General features: G+C 43.8%; 1 long non-coding RNA gene across 2 annotated transcripts in view; it reads right to left on the bottom strand.

The window, feature by feature from the left end:
* LOC118215771 overlaps nt 1-22289 on the bottom strand; it is a 55682-nt gene that overhangs the window by 28930 nt on the left and 4463 nt on the right. Inside the window, exons 4-5 of one of the 2 annotated variants that reach the window (XR_004762886.1) lie at nt 21685-21821; nt 20631-20698 (exon numbers count right to left, since the gene is read on the bottom strand). This is a non-coding gene — a long non-coding RNA (uncharacterized LOC118215771). Of the gene's footprint in view, nt 1-17597; nt 18070-20630; nt 20699-21684; nt 21822-22289 lie in introns of those variants that run through there. The other variant, XR_004762887.1, reaches the window with a different exon arrangement.

The raw sequence follows: 22289 nt of genomic DNA, 5'->3' as shown, positions 1-22289 counted from the left end.
ATTTCTAGAACTAACAATGATATATGTATGACTTGTGTACAGGGAAGTTTTATAAGTTACTTATGCATACAGACTGATGTATTCTCTCAGTAGAACAATGCTTCCGCCCATGATCTGACTTAGCATGCTTGAAGGTATTCACATGTTAGCCTCCTCCAGGGCAAGAGGAAGTGAAGATCTATTTTTCGCAATCACCGTTTATGTTTGTGTGCAGCCAGATATCATGATCATTTTTTTCTGCTTTTGCATTTTTGATTAACAGTTATACAGACCAACAAATGAAATGCTAATGTGTACTTTTACTTTAACGGCATCCATGCTTGTGAGAATGAGGAGTAGGTGATTTTGGAGACGTCTGAGCATGCTGAAAAGGCTCAGTCCCTATGCATGGTTTGGGAATGTTCTGAGGTTACAGTGTTAAACTGCATGTCTGGTTATGGGGATTCTGTGTCTGTATGCTGCTGAATGGCCCATTAGTGGAGTTGTTGGGGATCAATCGTGGGTTATGAATATGCTATTGAAAGCTCTGCCAAGGGACAGACCAAGACCGACGCAATATCCACTTTCCATCTAGGACAATGCCTGCAATCGGCTCCTCCCCCCAATCTGCTCCCTTGTCTGATTCTTTTCTGCGTCTCCTCTATCACACACACACACACACACACACACACTGACAGACAGACAGACAGACAGGCAGACACACAGATAGACAGGCAATCACACGCAGGTCAGAGGCTAGGCACACGGGGGAACGGAGGTGTCTGATAAGTGTTGGAAGAAAACTTTGCATGACGCAGATCACACCTCAGAAATGATCCATTAGCACATTGCAGCAAAACAGCTGCAAAAAGAAGCTGACACAACACTGCAGCAAAAGCAGTCTCCATTTTCTCCACTGCTCACTGAGAGCTGATATCAATCTGAGTCGAGAGCTACCACAGGATTAGACCTGATCACTCACTGCCTTGGAGTGTTCAGTGGTCTGTCAGACCAACCCAAGCCCCCCTGCCCCCCCTCCACCACTTTGGCCCTCACGCCCTAGAGGCTCAGGACTGGCTGAGCCTCCCGTATTTCACCCGAGTTGGTCTGGGGCGGGGGGGGGGGGTATTCTTTTCGTAGTCCAGCCCGTCATCTCTCCAGTGCCAGCCCACCCAGACACTGATTTATAATTTTAATATCTTTAATTTCCACACCGGCGCCCATTTTCCAAAAGTCATTTTCCAATTTGTGTCAAACTGCGTGACCATTTTTCTTAATACAGCATATGACAAGCGGGTTCCGGGGCAGATATGCAATTCAGATTGAGTGTCTTACAGGCACTGCGGCAGACCTGCTGGGCTGTTTGTGTGTGTATCTTTATGAATGTTCAATTTGTTTTTTGAAGGCGGGATACGCAAAGGTGGTGTACTGTATGTGGGGGAAAATGTTCTCATAAAGAAATGGCTGCAGGGAGAAAAATAAGTCACACAACCCCATCTAGTTAAGCACTCATGATGATAAATATTATTGTGACAAGTAATAATCTGTTAAAATATGAATTTGCATTTTTTGTGTGAAAATGGGACAGTTTCCCGGTCATTAAATGGATTTCAGTGTTAACTGACGTAGGGGCTATCCAGTCTACGTGCTTGAGGCTCATGTGTCTTATAGCGTTAATATTTTTAATTATTCATTAATAATTGTTTATTTCATGTAATGCAGTAAACACACACACAGGCTGTACAGGCTGTACAGGCACAGTGACAGGCACAGTATGAAAAGAGGGGAGGAATGGACAGCTGTTTCATACTCAGCCTCCAGGTGATGCTGTGGGGCTTTTTCTGGGCGTGGCACAGCTGTTGCTGTCTGAGTGTTGTTGTTTTTTTCTCCTCAGGAGAATATCGTCACCCTCTGCAGCCTCTACAGAGCTGGAAGACCAGGTAAGAGAAAGTCACAGGTCCTTCCAAGAAGGTAAAAATGAATGTTTCCATCTACTCTTCCTGCCACATGGTATATGAGCTTTTCTGACCTTTTTATGTTTCTAGTCTGCACAAGTCATCGCTGCAAATGCATATTCAATGCAAAATGCATATTCAACAAATGTGCAATACACGATTAGATAATTAATTAATCCTCTATTGGTTCCAATTAAGATTATAATCATTCATCTAATTAATTATCTCTGAGATACTACATTAAAATGGACATACAGTATGAGCCCCAGCTACGCTCCATTAGAAACTACATTCTCAGGCCCATTTGCTATTTGAAGTGCAAAATGCTCAGTCCCTCTTTCACCTACTATGGCACCCAGCCCCTAATGATTTGACAACAAAAGCCTGATCTCAGATTACATCTGTCCACAGTTCACAGAGAGAAATAAAACTTTATAAGATGGTAGTTATTCAGTTTTGGGTCAAAATCAAAATGCTGGAATTTCATCATTACTTTGTAGCCAAGGTGTTACAAAGGTACTGCTTCAATTCTCGTATGACTCCTGATGGAGATGCCTTGTTTTGCACCTGGTCCTGTTTCACTAAGAATCCCCTGACCATAGGAGGGCTGTCAGTGCCTAACTGCACGCCCTCGTGTACCAGACTGTACCTCTCAGTGGGGGCAGAGTTGGCAGAGTTTAACGGGGAGGTGCTCGTAAGCGGTACTGTGCCGGTGCGTCCGTGCTTTGTGAAGGACGGCGGCGCTGAGCCAATGAGAAGGCAGCGAGGCTCGGCCAGCGCGGGCTGCGTGACCCGCTCCTCCCGCCACCAGGTTGCTATTGACTCGCATCGAGCGGCGGGGCCTCCAGCGCATGTTTCTTCCCGTCGAAAGAGGGTAAAAATAACAGGAACAAGTTGTCGGAAATGAAATTTCAATTCATCCAGTCCCTTTATACACTGGTACGGGAACTCACAGTGGAGAGGAGGGATCAATAGTGTTTAGACAGCAGAGCAGATTTTCTAAGCTGCGGATCAATAGGAAAGAGAAGGGGAAAAAATACCCCGGCTTTTCTTTAGGTGTTGTAGTAAATAGGAACAAATCAGTGGCCTTAGGCTAAATGGATTGACCAGCTGTTTCCCAGTTCTGCGCTGTAAATAAAGATCTATTCTGAACGCGCGGGTGAGGGCCTGAGGGGTAGACTCGTGGAGAGGCTAGCTGTGCAGCAGCCGGGCCCCGGCGTCTACCTGCTCTGGGTCAGGTACCGGCACCAGAGACTCCCAGCCTGCTCTGCAGCACCGCGGCTCACCTGAAACATCCCTGCCTGTACAGCCCAACATCGCTACACTTTTCTCATGGATTTCCACCGGGCCAATATCGGTCTTCAACCATGCAGGCAGTGCTGTTAGCTCTGTGAATAGGGAACAGAGCTTGAATACTATGTTCTTAGGAATATTTTCAATGCCTGTCTTTGTGAGGCAGTTCTTGTTTGTAAGAATAAAGCACTTCACCTGTGTCACACTCACACGGATTATCACAAACATTCTCCTTATGCCGGCACGACAACAGATCAAAAGGTTTGGCCTACCAGATTAGAACTGAGTTAAGGCCACTTAAGCCCCAAGTATCCAGGGCGAAGCATCCTGGAGTCTCATAAATGTGGCAGACCTATGATGAGTATTTCTCTGCTGTTATTCTTAATAAAAACACCCATGTCCTGTTCTGTTATTAGCTCTAACTCATTGGAAAGAACCTCTGTCTAAAAAAAAAATCACAAGAAGAAAACCAAAGCAAAAGGAAGGCTTGGGTTGTTCTGGGCACTGTTTGATGTTAAGGCGCTGCTATTGACATTAGCTGCAGGAAGATGGAGGGAATGCTTTGGCTTGGCCGCGCTTGGAACACGTGACAGGGGCCGTGCAAATGGAGCAATGCTCAGCACCAGACACAGATGGAAAAAGGCCAGCATGCTTTTCATCATGACTTCTTACATTCCTGCTCCCTTCGACCGACTGTGGAGTGATTTATAATTGTCCCCATTCTGTCAATGATCACAGGACTGACGTGAGAAAGCAGAGCTCTCTGACCAGGCTGAGCGCCTATATTCACATTTCACTCCCACACAGGCCTGCTCTCCTGGACACCTTGTATTTAGGGTAAACAGACGGCCAACATGTTCATTTCATTTTTATAGTTTTTGGGTTTTCTTTGTGATATCTGGGGATTACAAAATCAAAGTGTCATAACTTGAGTATAAATACATTGTGTATTAAAGAAGCAAGGAGAGACCTATTGGGACAATGAAAGGAATAATAGGCCATAAGTGTGTGTGTGTGTGTGTGTGTGTGTGTGTGTGTGCGGATGCATGAAAGCATCTCAGCCATCTCATTTCTCAGGGAAAGGTCTAGGCTGAGGCTTTTACTGTTGATCTAGCCTGAGACCGAGGTTCATTCCTGTGCTATTCAAATGGCATCTCAATGATAATATTCTTCACTGCTAGGTTCTGTCAAATGCGTATATTTTAAGAGGTGAAAATGAAAATAAAGCCACTTCATTCTAATATCCTCCTCTGCCATCTTGATGACTATCCTATAAACAGCAGACTGCTTAATTCGAAGCCATTTCAGTCTTCCATCTCATCTCAATAAAGACAGTATAACTGGCAAAGCCGTATGCACAAACTTCCATTAAATATTCAGAACAGACCAAGTTATTTCAAGGGTTTATGAACCCCTTTCTTATTTTTCCCTGTAATTGGATTGTTTTAAATATTAAAAATGTTTCACTATACAAATGGCAAAGTGTAATACGAAAGCAGATCTCTTTTTTCCCCCCTCTCAGCTGCTGATCGAAACCCAGCTCCTCAGACAGGGAATTAAATGAGCCGTCTGATCATTAACCCCATTCCTTGTAAGCCCGCGCCCACCAGGGACTTGTTTTTTTTTTCTCTGCTATTTTGTCTGGTATTTATCCCCGTGATGTCAGACGCGCGACTCGTCACCGCGCGGCGAGAACGCCAGGCCGGGGTGGGCGCTGCGTTCCGTTTGTTCTGCTCTCTGATGCCGAGTGTCACAAAGCAGGCTTCTCTGCTGTCTGCTACTGGCTCACGCAGGGAAAAAAAGAAAAAAAAAGATTTATATAATTTATTTTGCATTTAAATGAACCTAACATGGCAGGCGTATATAATTCATGAAGCAAACAGTGTTCTGAGTATGTTTTAGCTTTGGGGGGGTGGGGGGGTCCTGGGCAGAGGACAGCAGTATACAGGGGAGAGCAATCCTGTGTATTGCTAGGTAGGACTTAGCTATTCCAGCTAATTACAATAGATAAAAAAAGACATGGTTAAACCACAAATCTCGAAAAATGAATTTCAGAGTTTACAGGAGCGATTGTATGCTCCTGCCAGCTCAGTGCAGCCTAGCATCTCTTCTTAGCTTCACAAGTCTAGCCTAGGTCACTGGGCTGGGACAGATAGATTTGTAATACCTAATTATCAGCTGTGTAATGCCAGTAAGTAAATTATAATTGATTCCAATCAGTGCCTTTCTGTGGCCATGTGAAAAGCTGTCTGTAAAGGGAACCATAAATGAATAAGCTTACATAATATTTTATTGATTGTTTTATGGATTGATTGATGGCAATACTGCTTGCTGCAGGAATCACTGCTGCACACCTGTTATAAATGTCATCATAATACAGGATTAAAAAAAAAAAACATAACCCTCCCTTTTTATGATGTATAAATCATTTGATAGTTAATAGTGTTATAGGTATTAAAAATGTACTTTTCAGCTTAACAGTACATTTGATTAAAAAAACAAACACTGTTACTGAACCGTCGTCCTCAGCAACAACCCATCAGCAGATACCCAGAGAACCAATGCCCCTGCTCTGCAATTAAACACATCATAGCAGTACTTTCTTTCTCCAAGTTATTTGGGATTTGTGAAGGAAAGAGGAGGCTTATTTGACAGTGTTTATGTTCCAATACCTGGACAGGAGCTCGGTAATGCGAAAGCCAGAGCACTCGCGTATGCAGAGGCCCGGGGGCTATTCTCTAAGTGGTCTTTGCTTTGAAAACACAGGTGTCCTCCGGGGGGGGCAGAAAGGAGGAGGAAGAACCACTGGAACAGGCCCCATGCAACATTCTGAATAATACATCCATACATCATCAGCCCGTGTCAGACTTTGATTCACGATGGAAGACTTGTAGAAACCACTATGGTATTAGCTTTAATAATGCAGACTGGGGTGAGGCGCTTACTCTTTCCTGACAAATACGGGCAAATCAATTAATTGCACTGACATTCCCCAATAGCACCCGTATAAATTCAACATGGTGCTGCCTTCCTTGTTTTCATTTTATGAAGCGGTGCAAAGCAGGACAGATTCCTGCATTTCAGCCCATAATACCAAAAAAAAAAAAAAAAAAAATGCCAGCTATAAATGCATCTGCTTTTCTAAACATTGTTCAGCAAAGTTTTGTTAACTTCAAGATATGTTTTATGCATGTTTGCCAATTTAGAGCAACATCTTAAAAATACTTCAGGAGGACTCCCAGACTTGGCTACAGATAATTAATTTTGAAAAGATGCCTTGAAAATAAATCTGGATGGAAAACAACGCCAGTGTGTAAAAATATTAAAATTTATGTATAAAAAAGAGAACAAAATAACAACACAATCCTTTACTGGACATTTGTAACGGACTGCTAAACTGCAGTGAGAAAGGTTTCTGGGTACAAATTTTGAACAGGATGCCATAATATCAAGATAGCAATTTTCCAACATTGCTTATTCAAATAACAAGAGGCATGAAACCACCCACCTCAACCATACCATAATGTCCAGTCCTAGTCAACTGGCAAACATACCACAGTAGCATTACAGGAATGAGGGGCCAAACTGAGTTGTTCAACAGAAATGAGATCTATGCCTCCCAACGAACTACAGTGGCTCAACTGAATCATCAAGCTCTGGAATAGCAAGAAGACCCCGTCCTTGAGGCATAAAAGGCAGAGGAATGTTAATTGAAAGTTGTGAAGCACAAGCTGTGACCTCTCCCAAACAATGTTCCCTGCATGTGGAAAATAGCTCAAAAATATATATTTTTTTCTGAAGGTGAAGTTGTCCTGCTGTACTTCCTCCAGCAACCAACGCACTTGCGGGTAACCAAGTGCTAACTCACCCACCCACACCCAGAGAAAAATTCACTACACCAAACACCCTGCATGCTCACTGCACTGTAAACAACCAGCCTACGCTCAACCAGGTTACCATACACCCCATTATGACCAGCAGACTTAAATACCCTTAGTGGAAAATACAATTAACTCTCAGAAACATATGTACAGGCCTTATAGAACATGATTAACTATGAGGCTAAATGTCCACCTTCCGAGTGTGCCACTGCTGGTTTATGCCTATTCTGAGTATATTTCTCAGTGAACATCAAGTGACCAGGGAAAAGGGTGAGAGCTGAGCAGGAGAAAAGTGTAATGATACAGAAGAGTTTCTTTGCACAGTGTTAGCTATAAATGCCAAATACAGAAAAGTACCTGATGAATATTATATTTCATGTTCCTACAATGGCCATTCGTTACTATCAATCACACACTTCCTTTTCCAGTGCCACTGGAGGTCACAGTACAGTGCAGAATACAGACAGAAAACTGGGAATTTCAGGCCTAATGTTTGGCATACCCTTCACTCAGTGAACACGGACTAACAGATCTCCTTCAGTGGCAGTTCGTTTTTGAGCATACAACATAGCTTAAAACCTATTGATTATATATATATATATATTTATTTTGTTGCTAACTGTACACTCTATATGGCTCTATATGTACACTATGGCAATTCATGTATTGTGTTTATTTCTGGCTGCTCTATATCTATGTTATTGTTGGTTTCAACACTGTCTTGACACAATAACAGAAAATGAAAGTTGCCGGAAGTTCTCCTGAATTAATAGAATGTGTAATTCTATTCATAAAAAAATGTATAGAAATTATAAAATTTGTGATTCTAAGAATAAATAAACAAATTTTTTGTACATTCAGATATGTCTGTGCTAGCAATAACCATGAGCCTTTTTTTTTACTGTGTTAATGTATTTAGTCAAAGTGGTGACAATAGTAAAACCTAACATTCTATTTCTTGGATTAATCACAATGCATAATTCCACACTCAAACCCTAATATTATCAGTGCTTAATGGGACCACTCTTCAGGTTTATCAAACCATGAAAAGAACAGTACAAATGTGACTACCTGTGACAACACTTGAATAAGCACAGTACACTTTGCATTAATTTTGAGTTACCCTCTTATTGCCCTGACAGTATTAAGAGTTTGTTCATAAAACAAGCTCATTAAATTCCCTCCTGAATTTTCCTGCCTTACATTAACTTTATAGCACAATGGGTTTCTTATTCATTTTTTTACTATCTCTATATGCGCAGCTCATTAATATTATCTTATCATCATCACTGCCATTATTACTATGCTTATTACATTGACAATGTCATTTTTTAATATGGTGGAAAATTCCAAGCCCACTGCTGAAGGGGCAGGTGAAATGAGAATGCACTGTGGAAAAAAAAAAAAAAAAAGAAAAAAAGAAGAAATATGCAGTTGCCATGGAGACGTGATGGGAGAATCAGATTGCACGAAGACACGTGACTCCGCTCACTGCATAAAGTATTGCCGAAGCCCCACAGACTAAAAGACGCTTGACCTCAATAGCTGCCAGCAATTGTCATTTATTCAATTGAGTTTATTTGCCGTTTTTTCGGCCGAGGTCAGTTGCAATGTCCAGGAAGCTTCTTCTGCCACTTTGCCACGATCGGCAGAGTGCAGCCCTCTCTTGGCTGAGCCAGTGCCGTTTCCTCCTAGCAGAGGAGAGGTGTTGATGGTGCAGTGCAACGCAAAAGGCCCCTTAGGCATATTTATGGCCAAGGAGAATAATCTGCATTTAAAGCATTTGAAGATATTAATCCTTGGTGGTGCAGCACAGACTCTAAATCACTGGCTTGTCTCACAGCCCCTCCTCACGGATGGGGGGGCCGAGAAATACTGACGACAACTAACTCACATGTCTGAGTGAAAATACTAAAGAGTCTTTATCAGGCCATGATAGAACATCACTTCACCTAGACATACACACATATAACACTGTATGTGTACAGTGCGGATTCATATAAACATTCGAGAATAACAGCTATGTTTTGCATTTTTGGTTCACAGTTAATATGAATAGAAATCTTGAAAATGAGCACACTGGCTCATTACACAAACTCCTTTTTTCAAAATGGACAGTACTTTCACTACACAGTATTCATTGTTTCAAATGTCATGTGATGTGTATTTTTTGACACATTCGAGCTTTTGAATACAGTTGGCAGAAGAATTTATCAAAAACCTAAAATTATAACGCAGTCCGTGTCATGAAGCATGTGTGTATTATGCGTAAAACATTGTTATTTTAGGGATCGGAATATTTGATCATTTATTCCCCACTTCAATTAAATATTTTTAAAGATGTTTTATTATTTTATTCAAACAACTTTTATTGAAACCATTGCACTAATTTGACTTGCACTGTAAACTATTTTGTTGCATGTAAACATGTTATGGAGGGCACTGTACACAGCATTGTGTGTTTTATATCTTCCAAATAAATTATGACAATAATACTCATAGAATTATACACTAATGCAAACCTATACTGTATGGGACTGACTCTGTCTGGTAAGTATGAATATAGAGTAATATTATATAAAACATATGACTTAAAAAAAATAAAATAACATCTATGTCCAACTGCTTTTCTTCAAAAGAGCCAAAACAAAATTTTTCCTGAGCCAAGTTCTGCACCCCTGGCCCAAGTTCTGCACACATCCAAAAAAACAGAGCTGTGTTTCTGTGTTCTGACACACTGGCACATTATGCCACTCCTGCAGAGGTCACTGTGCCATCCTCAGTGACGTCACGCAAACCAAGGAAGCGCAGTTTCCGAACAAACTGCTTCCAAAACAAAAGCCCGGAAACCGCTGATTCACAGCAACATGAAACGAAACAAAATTTGTCATACATGAATCGAGAGCAAAACTGCTCGACTTAAAATAGGTAGCCGTATAAATGATTAAAGCCGTCTGAATGGAAAAAGGGAAGAAGGAAAAAAACAGTCCTGCCGAAGCAATTACGGATCTAATCAGAGCTTTCTGCATGAAGGTACCGCTTCCCTATCTTGCTCCCATTTGCATCATAACACTGCGTGCAATATTAATTTCCGAGTTTACTGCTTATTGGAAGTGCAAAGTATGAAAAGCCATTAAGGCTGCAAATGGGAAAGCAATTTGCTGTCACACGGATTCGGCTCTATTAAAGAGAAAAATCTTGTTAACCATTTGGAATTAGAGTCATTTGGCAAAAGGCATTCTGCCGCACTCCACTAAAATAAGTAATTATGCTTGCCTTCGTTCTCTCTCTCACACTCCTTCATTTGCGAGGGCGAGGGGAAGCGGAGAGAGGAGGTGGGACTGAGGGCTTCAGGGCTGAATAAGTGTATGCAAAGGCAATTAAAGTTGGTTCCTATCTGTTTAGTTATTGCAGGGTGCACAACCACAGACGCAACGGGGGGAGAATAACAAGAGACAGGCAGACATCGTCGGCAGTCTGTCCTTCTGGCTTCCTGTCTGACCTCTCAGCCCACTCCACCTCTCCCCCCTCTACTTTTCTCATCACTTTCACCTTCCCACTGGGAGTCCTTCTGGCTGTTACCAGCATCCCTTACAAGCTGCCCCTCAATTACATACAAAGACATAGGAAGACATACGAACCCGTGCACGGTGGGTACACGTGCCCCTGTGGCAGTCGGCATGCCAAACCCGCGCGTCTGCGGTGTCCTCCTGGCGGTACCAGCATCCCTTACAGGCTGCCCTTCAACTACATACAAAGACATACGAACACATACAAAGACATACGTACACGCGCAGGGTGGGCACGCGTGCACGCTCGGCAGTCCGCACACCAAACCCGCCCATCGGTGAGTAAAGCCCGCGGTCACGCCCTTGCTCCGGGGACACGGCGGGAATTGATGAGGGACCCCAACCCCCCCCCCCCCCCCCGGCGCTGCGGGGGCCGGTGGCAGCTCTGCCACTCCTGGCCGGGGGTTAATCGGTTAAAGGGGCGTCCGGAGGAAGCAGCTGTCTCTGTCCCTCAGTCCCTGTCCCCCCCGCAGCCCCTCCCCGCCCCACCCCTGCGATCCCCCGGCCCGCCTTGGCTCCCTCCATTAAGCCCGCTGCAATTTATGGAGCCGCGGGCGCGTCCGCCAAAGGTGCTTTATGGCGGGACCTGCAGGACCTATTAAGGACCCGCCGCGCTCTCCATCCTGACCACAGGTATCGATCGGGCCGGGGCGATGACCGCCGCTCGCTCGACTAGTTAAAACCTCCTCCGGAATCTCAGCAGGAGATTAAAATGAGGCCTCTGAGCGTAATGATCTGTGTATGAATGGAATAAGGAGACGGCGGAGACAAAGAGAAGAGAAATTAAATCGTTCTTTGCTGCGTTTTAAAAGAGAGGCTGCAGCCAGCCACGCTTAGTTGCTTTATGCCGGGTCTTTCTTTTTTTTTTGTGTGAAGAAATTAATAAGGAAGATAGAAAGGAGGCAAATGAATGCAATTTAAGATCACCACAGGCCGGATTCTGAACAAATTATCATTAGTTTACCTTAAAGCTATCATTTAGCATGTAGCATGAATGCATAATTGAAATCGAGTCAGAAAGCATTTGACAGTGAACCTCGGGGAAACTGTTTACGCGAATGTTCCAAACACACAGAAAGTAAATGGCTTAAATAAAGCGGATATTTAGAATCTTCATTTGTCCAACCAGAGACTTTCCCTGTGTTTAATTTTCTCGATGAACAGCCACAGGTATACTTCACCGGATGTGTGACGGGCTGCGTCTCAGTGTAATTCTCCACGGAGAGGAATGGTGCAGTGTGTGTCTGCAGACTGTGGGGCTGAGGAAGGCTCAACAGCTTGGAAAAAAAATAAAATAAATGGAGAAAAACCCCCTAATTCTCTGTGCGGCTTTTAACTGCTGTATGAAAGCATTCTTGGTGCTAATTGCTGGCGAATGGCAGCACGCAGCAAGCGGAGCACATCAGCCTTAATTTGTGAAAAACGAAAAGAGAGAGAACATGCATATATTAAGGGGGAAACGTTTTCTTCTCTTTAATGACGCTATCACCCTGGAACCGAGCTGTGGCCTTCTAACTGGTCCAGCCATGATTGGATTTGACTGCAGAGAAGACACCAGGACAAGAGGGGACTTCACAGACCTCTTTTTTTTCTGAACAGTGCAAAAACCTGCTAATGTGTTGCTACATAGGGAAGACCTGGACAAACAGGAGAGTAGTCAACTAAAACAAGGCAGTTAGGAGGGAAAGAAAACGTAAAGATAAAGAGTTGAGAATGCAGAACCACAGACAGACAGGGAGGCAGTACAGAATTGCCTGAGGGAGGGGGGGAAGGGGGGGGGTCTAGGGGGCTGAGGCTGAGTCTGCCCTTGTCAAACCAGAAGCGACCCCCTCCACTCCTGTTAAACCCCAACAACCCCCTGCACCCCCCGCTAAACCCCAATCACCGGTGTTGCTTTCTCGGGGCCTGGTCTCATTAACACAAACCTCTGACATCATTAAGACGTTTCCAGGAAAATTAATTGAAAGACAGATTAAAAATAAATTAAGAAAAATGTGTTGCAGAATGCCCGCGTGCACTTCATAAATCATCTGGCAAAGCCAGGAGCGGGCTCCACGTAATTAACTGCAGACTATTTATTTTATCCTGACGATATAAATTAGAATTCAGACACACAGATTATATTAGGGGTGTCTGTCATGCGGAACTGCTGCAGGATGTGCAGAATATTTTAAGGATACAAAGAGGCCGTAGAGAGGGGGAGAAGGGAAGAGGGGGAGAAGGGAGAGAGGGGGAAAGGGGAGAGCAGTGAGTGTCAGAGAGAAGGAAACAATCACAGAATTTTAAAAAATTGTTCCTATAATACACACTCCAATATCAGGATTCTTTTCATATATATTTGAACAAATGTTTGTAAGCATTTATGTAAACATCATATATGTGTACACTTGCTGTAAAAATATACATATAGTAAATACAATAAAATTCAGTGAGTGTGAGTGAGTGATTAGCCTTTTGTATTGTCTGCATTTCCTAAGCATGCATGAGAAATTGTTTTAACGTTGCAGTGCTAAATAAAAATGAGTCTGTGGCGATGTCTGGAGACCCGGCACTCTGACCACCGCGGATATAAAATGACATGTGATGCAGCAGACGCAGTACCTGACTTCCCCTCTCTCTGCTCTCTTACTCTACGTCACTGCCACGCTGCCACCCTGCCCGCCTGTCACGGGGCAGAACGGCCTATGACGCCAGGGAGGGCTCAGCAGTGACAGCCCGGTGCCCGCGTCTCCTCGGCGCCATGCACCGGCCACACACTGCCTCCCTGTGGGCACCCAGCTCAGACTGGCACTCCGCCAGGACCCTCCGACATCAACACGCTGGCCTGGCACCAGCTTTCCCCACGCATCTCTCCCTGTGTGGCACTCGGCTACAATGTCTGGGGAATTCTAACATTTGTCTCCTGGATGCCTCACAGAGGATGAGAGTATCAGTTTATAGAAATGCCCAGGCACTTAATATGCTGTAATGGCAGAAACAAATATACTAATGAAAAAGAAGGAAAAAACAATCTTTCAGCATTTTCAAAATAACTTATCCTGTTAGTTATAAAAAAAGCATTTATCCCTTAAACTGCCAGCGCAGTACTACGTAATGTTACAAAAACATTGCTAACTGTTACATAAGACAGATAATGCAAAACCTTTTCTTGCAACCCCAACCATAATGCAAAATGGAGACGTACAACATCAGACGTACAGTTTACAGAAAACTGGGCCCATACAGCTGTGTAATCTCTAATCAACAACGGTCATAATCGATATCATGTCGATTACTGAGGCAGAAATGAAAGTTTTTTTGACGTCAGTAATTCGATGAATACCAAACACCGATCTATTATAGGTAGAAAAGTGGTCGCATCATGACTCCCTGTCGATCAGCCTTGTTGCCGCGGCGCAGTTCGACAAATTGTTTGGGGGGAACGGTCAGATTTACTACCAGACTAGTGATGCTATAACCCTCTGATAGATATTTTACTTCACTCTGCTCATTTGCTCTCCAAGATCAGGCCCAAGATGTGGGTACCGGTTACCAAGGCAACTTGTAATCGCAATGCACCTGATCCAACGAACGTGCTGAGAGATGTGTCGCAGCTGAAGGCTACCTGACAAGGCTAGGCAGTTGTAGGATGGTGTCAGTCACATGACAGGCCACTATATGATTCTAGGTGCAGGCCCTACAGATGGGGGACCAGAGCAGAACTGGCACAGGCCTGCAGAGCCGAGACCAGAAGAAAGTATCGCGCTAAGAAATTCAGGAAAACAGCGAACACTCTATCATGCTGCATTCCGTACTGAAGTACTCTGCAGCATCATGGCAATGTTGAAACCAATGCAACACACAAGCACACACAGTCAGTCTAAAAAAGTATTCCAGATTAATACTTCTGTTTATCAGGATATTAAAAAATGTGGTATAGAATGCACAGCTTTCTGGGTTACATGAAGGGAAAAATGAACTCCTCAGCAGCCATGGCCTTGTAGATAAGATTTCTACAATTCTGTTAGGTGTAAGGAATATTGTAAATAGAAAACAGCTAAGGTGGAGTGCAGAAGGTTCAGGAGAGAGACAACAGGGCAGTAATGGAAAAAGTCATTAAAAGCATGTAAATCAAGGAGATCGTGTCTCTAATTACACAATGCATATATACAAAAGTAATTGAATCATAACTCCCACAACACAACCGACAAAGCCCACAAGATATCCCTCTGACAACCAGGCGATGCACTTGTGGAAGGGAAAAAAATTGTTTGTAACGACTCTACAGAGGCCTTTATGCCTCTGAGTGAGGCTTTCTGCACTCACAGCACAGAGGAAAGGCATTTTAAAACAGAATTATGCTTCCTCTGTGATGTTCTCATCAAAGCAAAAGAGGAACTGTTGAGATTTTTTTTCTTTCTAGGTGCATTAAGGCATTTCTCTGAGGACTACATATTAAAGAAACCCCAGAGCTGAGCCCATCAGTGACAAAACAGACAAACTGGACCAGTTTTAACTCATGCAATAAGCTAACCCTGAAGCTAACTCACAGCAGACTGTTTATGGTAAGAGGATTGTGGGTAAATGATACATACTGTATTGTGCCAACTGACACCCTGGACTTAATACTTCTGATGGCCCCAAAGGCTCTTCTCGAAAGATAAACGCATGATATTTTCTTGGTACATCTAATCAACATTTATACTGTGTTAAATTTTTACACGATGTTTGGTGCTAGCAGCAATTTTAAGCTCCAGCTACACATCCATAAATTTAAAATTGACGGTTCATTTTCTATGGTACAACCAAGTAAACGTTAAGTTATTGCAACAGAATGAAAAATGACTTCGGTAGTATTTAGTAAATTAGTTGTAATTTGAGAATGAACATTCTATTACATATTTAAGAATATAAGGAGACCAACATCTAACTAATGAAATCGCCTGGAAAACTGGAGTCAACTATCAAATTAGCTCAATGAGCAAAATCACCATTACTGGACATATGTGATACTCCATCTTTCTGCCAGTACAAGCATTGGTAAGCTAAGGGTAGCATATTGTGCTATACTGTAATAAAGATGCTATTTATGTATGAACCTTACTAAGAGCAAACGTGATACCTATAGTAGACACATATAGTTAAATGCAAAAGTGTTGGGACAGTAACATATTTTGTTTCTTTGGCTCTGTACTCCAGCACATTGGATTGGAAATAAAACAATGAAATAAGGGTAAAGTGCAGATGATCAGCTTAAATTTGAGGATATTTACATCCACATCAGGTAATCGGGGTGTAGGAATTACAGTCCTTTTTTTACATACCCCAATTTTAGAGAAGCAATGGGACAATTAATAAAATCTGAAATAAAGCCATCATACTCAGTACTTGTTTGCAAATCCTTTACATTCAATGACTGCCTTAAATCTGCGACTCACAGACGCTGGATATCTTCCCTGGTGATGTTCTGCCAGGCCTGTACTGCAACCATCTTCTGTTCCTGTTTGTTTATCGAATGTTTTGCCTTCAGTCTTGTCTTCAGCAACTGAAAGGCATGTTCAATTGGATTCAGGACGAGTGATTGACATTTTGGCACAAAAACACTACTTGGTTGCTTTAGCAGTATGTCTGGGGTCATTGTCCTGCTCCAAGGTGAAGTGCTGTCCAATAAGTTTTGAGGCATCTGGTCGGATCTGAGCAGATAAGATGCTTCTGTACACTGCAGAACACATCCTGCTGCTGCCATAGGCACATCATCAACGAAGAAACCGAGTCAGTTCTACTGGCAGCTATACATGCCCAAGCCATAACACTGCGTCCACCATGTTTCACAGATGAGGTGGGGGAGTGCTCTGGATCATGAGCAATTCTGTTCTTTCTCTGCACATTCCTCTTTTCATAACTTTGATAGAGGTTAATACTTGTCTCATCTGTCCATAAGCCGTTGTTCCACAACTCCAGTTGTTTACTGTATTTTTTTTAGCAAATTCTAACCTGGCCGTTCTTGAGGTTTACTAATGGTTTGTATTTTGAGGCGAACCCTCCTCACTGCTGGTGCAGTCTTCTCTTTACAGTAGCCCTTCACATATCCATGCCTACATCCTGAAGAGTGTTCTTGATTTGTTTGACAGCTGAAAAGAGGTTTTTCTTCACAATCAAAACTATTCTTTGGCCATCCACTAGAGTGGTCTTCTGTGGGGGGTCAGGTCATTTGTTATTGCTGTACTCACCAGTGCATTCCTGCTTCCGAACAATGTATCAAACCGTTGATTCTGACACATCCAAACTTTTGGTTATGTCATTGATTTTCAGCCTTAGGATGGCCTGCTAGTACTGAGACTTATTTGGTCCACATGTTGAAAGATTGCAACAGACCTAGAATCAACTCTGTACCTTTTACTAGCTTCCTTGAGCATGAACCAATATTTAAAAGACACACAGCTGGCCAAGAAACAACTGAGCAGCCCATTGTCCGATTACTTTTATTCCCCCAAAATGGGGAGACTATGTATAAAAGGGGCTGTACTTCCTACAAGGATCACCTGATATGAATGTAAATACAATCAAATGAAATCTGACAGTCTGTACTGTAACCTCACACTCATTGTTTTATTTCAAATCTAACGTGCTGGAGTACAGAGTCACAACAAAAATAGTCATTGTCACAATACTTTTGCATTTTAACTCTCTCTCTCTCTCAGTACATGTATAAATATGTATACGCACACACACAAACACACACACACACACACACGTATATACACACATCCTATATTCAACGTGCCGCACATTCACATCCTAACGTATTGCGTATTTGCCGGCGCCGATGCGCAGTGCCGCACTCTCGGAAATACGGTATGAAAAATGAGCGCGTGGCGAAGGCACCGCGGAGCTGGGCTGTGTGGTGCGCCTGAGTGGAGGAGTGATCTATGATTACTCACAGCACAGCAACACGGAGCCTGCGATGGGATCCTGCCCAGTCCAGGTAATACAGCCTTCTGCCTCGGCTTTCAATTCACGCGGCGCATAAAGCATCGATGCGGGGTGCTGTGAAATGCCGTTTTCTTGCATCTTACAGTTCTGGGAAGAAACAAATTCTCACAATATATCTGGCATTGTCTACACGGGCCATCTCCAGAAACCTTCAGCAGGAGTTACTTCTGTCTGTGTGTACCTGCGCAAAATCCAGATTGTTTGTGACTGCATCAGAGAGACTGAAACAGACAGAATTTTCTCAGAAGCTAAAGCAAAAAGCTAAATTGGCCATGTATGCGCTCAATCTCTCCCCCAATGCCGCACACCAAACGTGTGATTTTGTCCCCAGGCCCAGAGTTGCCGCAGAACTTAACAGAGGCAGAGACAAAGCAAATTACGCACCGCCGATGCGCGCGAACGACATCAAACCGACAACCCGTCTCCCCTACATCCGCAACGAGAGCAAACCAGCCGTGCGCTTCCTCGTTTGGCCATTAGGTGTCTCTCTTTCACTGTGATTGCACGCTGCCCTCACGCTCGCCCGCCAGAGCCCCTCCCCTTCCACACTCCCGTCCCCCACATAATATATACGCCATCATTTGAAAATGGCAGCTTTTTGAAAATTCACCTTGATTATCAGACATTAAAAGTGACTTATCCAGCGCTGAGTGTCTGGCTGGGGGGAAGGCGGGAGACAGCAGAACAATGCAGCTGGCTTGGTATTAACACTCTGTCCGGGTGTGCAGGGAAGGAAGGGGAGGCGCCCCTTTGTTCTCTCCCACATCCAATTATTTTTAACGTGCACCTCTTTTCACAACAACAAGAGCAAATTTCATTTTAATGCACTCAAAAAAAACCCCTATTCTTACACCGAGAAGGGGACTAGCTTTGGAGGTTAAAAATTAAGCACGAGTACGTATCTCCTCGCATCCCAGTTAAGCAACTGTAACAAAACCATTCCTTCAAATTAACAGCCTGCAATTGAAATTGTAAGGAAATATGCTGAGAATCACACGCTACTTAGCGTACAAATGCAAATGAATGGCATAAAAAATATACAGCAGTGGCTAATGAAGGTACACAGATGAAGCAGTACACAGTCAAAAAATAAAATGGCTTCAAAAATAAAATGGCAAAACCTCCAGCAGATATGTGGCCAAATATTTTTCTAATTGGACGAGCGCTTTATCTTGCTGTCAGAAAAGCAGTAAAAATCACTGCGGCTCCCCGAAGGAAATGAGCTACACAAGAGGTGCCCTTTTATTAGCGCTCTGTTGTGTCTGATACAGAGTATACTCTACGGCTAACCTTTCGTCAGGATCCAGTGTTCAGACAACACCAACGTAGCGGCTAAATAAAACCGCGTTGCGTTTCACAGCCAAATGCACACATTCGGAAGAAAAGCAGAGCTGTTAATTGCAGACATTTTAGCATTCATGCAATAAGATGCATCTTTCTGCAGTGGCCATCTTAGGTGCTTGTTGATAAATTTGTTTCCTGTAATGAAGGGATTGTACCTTTTGGATGCCACTTTTATGAACTGACACTTTACTATGCCCATGTTCTCCATTTATATGCCTAAAACACACAAACACAAACACACTGCATTCACAAACATAGGTAATACACACACACACACATAAGTGCACGCACATGCATACATACACATAAAAACACATAAAAAAAGACACACACACACACACAGCATGCAAAAACATAGATAATGCATACACACACACATATGTGCACGCACAGACATGCACACACACAAAACAGATACACGCACGGACACACGCACACACACACTAAATTAAATTCCAGTCCTGAGGTGGACGGATGGCTGCAGCGTGTGTGTGACTCACTCTGCAGCACAGCGAAACCAATTCTCTGGAGATGGTGAAATTAAAGAGCGGAGTCCAGCTTGTTTATGGTTTTCACTCTGTTTGGCTCTCAATCAAATGTTTTATTAGCAATCATTCACCGCTCGTTCGGTCCGAGCCGTCATCTGCCAGGGGCCGCGTGTCGGCCACAAGCATGTAAAAATCTCCCCATTATGGGGGGGGGGGGGGGGTGCATTTCTGCCTGAGACACTCCATATTATTACACCCGAAATAGGGGTCTCCAGGAAGAGGTTTTGATACACCCCCATACGGAAGGAACCATGTCATTCCAGACCCCTCTCCTCTTCTTACATCAGCAGGCATCTGTGGGTGTGGACACCTCAACGGGCAGCATAACTGCATGTCTGACAAACGCAGCGATCGACATGTTTGTTCCAATGGGCTGTCGGGCAGCTCACTTGGTAAAGCTGCCGCTAGCGACGCACGGCACCACGGATCGAATCAGGCCTGTGCCGGTGCCGACTGTGGCCAGCAGCCCCACAGGAGGGGCGCAGATTTGGCTTTGGGAGAGAATACATGGTACACGGTAGGGATTACGGCTCGAGAGACTACTGCTGGCCGTCTGGGTGCCCGTGGCCCACATATGAATGGGTGTCCAGCAGCTGGCTGGCGCATGTTTTGGAAGAGAACCGCAGATTACTTTCACTCTCCTTGCGTGTATATAGTTCATGGACATTCCACTGGACATTCCAAATTTTATGGAATTGGAGATGCCAAATTTGCTCCGTACATGGTGGATAGGATGGACACCTTGACTGAGCAGCACATGCATAATGAGTGATTCTGCTGTAGAGAGACTTGAGAAAAACAGACAGATGCAAAAGGGCCTTCTGTAGTTCAAAAACAACCATCTGAAACCGAAGAGGGAGCTCTCAGTAGCTGTGCGCTACAGCCAAATGAAGAACACCAGTAACTGTCAAGGGATGATAGGCAACAGCAGCATCAGGGAGCTGAGCTACAGGGGTCTCTCCTGGTGGGTGTGCTATAGGTGAGGCCCACTCTGGAGAGAGAACTTTGGGATGCCCCGGAGTTGAGGATCAACTGATGGGGTTGGTGGACGTGGTTGAACGTGCACAGTCCATGTATGCTGGTGCCTACCTGCTGATCGGTAGAGCTTCACTGCCTCTTCAAACTGGCCACCTGTTTAATTCTTCCCACTCCACAGCCTAGGGACACACACACGTATTCAGTCAGCAAGGAGACTGCATGTTGGGGCTCGCATAAATTCTTTTGACTGGTATTTCATTAGCTCATGTTCATGCTCTTGAGTCATTTCTGAACTTTGAATAATGTACAGCAGTCTTTCTGTATAAACATTATAGCTACTAGAGGGACAGAAGGTCAAAAGCACAGTAAAGATTACCAGACCCCACGCTGGCCTAAAGTCATTGTTATCAGTTATTAGGCTTACTCCTGGTGCCAACAGGAATGCATCCATGTTGGCCACCACCAATGACCCAGCCAAACACATCCAATCTGGTCCTAGATTTCTGCATGGCAAACAATGCAACAAAATTTTAGTGCCACCCCACTATACCAATCTGCGGCCAATGCTGGCTTTTGACAGACATGTTAGGTACATCCCATTATGTGCCAACGTTGGTAGGTAAACCACAGTTGGCTCCAGGCATAAAAATATCCGTTGGGTGAAATTGGCTGGGACCTTCAGAATGGCAACAATGGCTGCTAATGAGGAGATATCGCTGAGGAAATTTAGTGGGGAATTTTAGGACTAAGTTTGGTTGCTGAATATTTATGATTGACTAATTATAAGACAACCAACAATGTGGTAGATTTAGCCTACGGTGATGATCGTTATCAACTATATTCACAAATACCCAAGATTGGACCAACAAGGTCACATTTATAAGGCTTAACTAGTCTTACTACACCAACAGCAGCTTTGCTGCAAAGATAGTAGTCTCCCTATAGGCTGACTGCAAGGACAAGGACAATCTAGATTGGCTAAGGTGGACCAAGGATGAAAAAGTAACTCTCCCCATAATGAAATAACTCATGTCTGATTTAAGTGACAACTAACAGATGAAACCAAATTGGAATCTCAGGTTCAAAGTGCGCACAGACAATGACTGCTAAGCCCAATGTGAATTTCACGGTGGAAGCGCTCGATCGGACGCCAGCGGGGCCGAACCTCGTTCTCCCGTTGAGAGCAGTCGTGTGCGTGAGGTGTTGATGCGCGTCCTCTCCGGGTGCAGTTCTCAGTCTCGATGGAGCGCCACTCCGCGGCCTCGCGTCGCAGAGCAGTAATCTGTGCCTGATCCAGAGCAGCTGGGATTAAAACACCAGAGGACAAGGCTCGTCATTAAAGCAGAGAGCACACTGACAACAGTGGGCAAAGTCACCGAAGGCAACTTGGAGTGAGTGGGAAAAATAAACTGGAAAATAACACGTACCCACGCCAAAATGCTCCAACTAACCTATTGCCTAATGCATTACAGACCAAAATCTACTTAATTTAGATGCATTTTCAGGCAGGAAGAAATATGCATTGGGTTACTCTTGTCACCACCCTTTCTCAGAAGAGGACAGAAGAGAGAAAGAAGCCAAAATAAGCATACATGTGTGGATCCGAGGATTTTAACCAGTGAAACAGTGCATCCCTAATACTAGGGACCAATCAGGTGGTATTGCTCTGTACATTGCTCTACCTTCCTAAATTATGTAATGGCTCTTGATGATAACACAGTTAGTTAGCTACTTACTTTATCGACTGTGGGGTAATCTGTCCTCTGAATT

This window comes from Anguilla anguilla, chromosome 16 (genome assembly GCF_013347855.1).
Source record: "Anguilla anguilla isolate fAngAng1 chromosome 16, fAngAng1.pri, whole genome shotgun sequence".
Taxonomy (NCBI): Eukaryota; Metazoa; Chordata; class Actinopteri; order Anguilliformes; family Anguillidae; genus Anguilla; species Anguilla anguilla.
This window is presented reverse-complemented; position numbering and strand designations above follow the sequence as displayed.